This window comes from Heterodontus francisci, chromosome 35, assembly GCF_036365525.1.
Source record: "Heterodontus francisci isolate sHetFra1 chromosome 35, sHetFra1.hap1, whole genome shotgun sequence".
NCBI lineage: Eukaryota > Metazoa > Chordata > Chondrichthyes > Heterodontiformes > Heterodontidae > Heterodontus > Heterodontus francisci.
Window position 1 is genome coordinate 21,277,351 of NC_090405.1, and position 1,744 is coordinate 21,279,094.

The following is a 1,744-nucleotide window of genomic DNA, read 5'->3' on the forward strand; positions in this document are numbered from 1 at the left end:
CTTTCTCTTGTCACCTGGAGGAGAACCTGCAGGGAGGCATCGCTAAACCGTGGCACCATGGTCACTGCAGGCTCGCATTCAGCTCCTTACCCATCAGGCAACAGAGGCAGCGGAACGGGTCCTGGGGCATCAGAGGCAGCAGAACTGGTCCTGGGACATCAGAGGCAGCAGAACTGGTCCTGGGACAGCAGAGGGCTCTCAGGAAGACACTCCTTTAAACCATGCAGCAGTGAATGCAGGGCTGGCAGCCCTTTAAATATGGTGCCAGCACCTGCCGTTGTGTCAGATGTCGGTGCCATCGGCACCTCGTTCCCTGCCTCTGGTCCTTGTTTGCATGGGCCCCACGCCTCCCCTTCATTAATTTGTCGGCTGCTCCGTGATCGGAGTCGGTCGGCCACATTTCACTCGTGTGGTGACGACACCCGCTTCCGGTGCCTCTGCCGAGAGCCGCACCGTTAGTTTAAAATTCAGCCCATGGGGTCAAGAGTGGAAAATCTCCCCTCTGATTCTCTCTACTTAAAATGAAGGAGACACCAAATTAAAACTGATGAAACCAGGGATTGTATCCTGGTTCTTCAATCTAGTGTTCTCCCAACTGAGCTATTCCATCCTCACTGTGAACTCATCTTCATTGGAGACAAATATAACTCCAGGTGGAATTTCCCCACCCGTTCATTCCTCACTTCAGGGGAATGGGACCCGACCAGATCGCAGAACTCAGATTATGTTAATGTTCTGCTCTTGATATCTTCATATTATTATGCGTTTGAGCCACTTTTAATCAGGTTCACGGACAAATTCTTCCATCATCCCTTCTCCCACATTCTCTCTCTCTCATTCATTCTTTATTCCTCACAATCCAGAAAGGGTTAGGAATCAGAGCTCACCCCCAAACCCTCTGCACACAGACCTCTGTCTGTCACCCTGTTTGCTCCAAGATCCAAGAGACCAGTCAATAAATTACACTCTTTATAAACACAGAAAGCTGCCTCAAAGTGTTGGACACAGAGTTAAATACACTGAAGTCTTTTGAAAAAAGTTCATCTTACGGGCTGTGTTTCTGAGCCCACAGAGCAGGACAGGCCCAGGCTCCAGCCCCAGCCCCACCTGGGCTGTGTTAGCTGACGTCACCTGGTGTGATACTGAGCCACATGGAGCAGGAAAGGGCCTGGTTGTATTCATGGCCTGTGTTGAGTTAACTGAACCCACCCAATGTTGTAGGAGCCACACAGAACAGAATGGGCCCAGGCTCCTTCCTCAGCCTGAGGGATGATAGTTCATCTCACACGGTGTTGTACAGAGCCCCACACAGAACAGGAAAATCCCAGGCTCCATCCCCGGCCTGTGGTATTTTACTTCATCACACCTGGTATGGTACGGAGCCCCCAGAGCAGGAAAGATCCAGCTTCCACCTCCAGCCTGTGCTGAATTAGCTGATCTGACCTGGTTGGCACTGAACCACAATCAGGGGAGGATGGGCCGAGGCTCCCTGGCCTGTGGTGTGTTAGTTATTCTCATTTGGTGAGGTACTGAGCACTATATAGAGCAGGAAGGGCCTGTGCTCAGTGAGCTGATCTCACCTTGTGCCTTCCTGAGACCCACACACAGAGCAGGACAGGCTTAGGCCTTATCCCCGGCCTGTGCTCAATTAGCGGATCGCAGCCAAAAGATTTTGATAAGGTTCCACACAAGAGGCTTCTCTATAAGATTAAAGTCCCTGGTATCAGTGGTAATATATTGATCT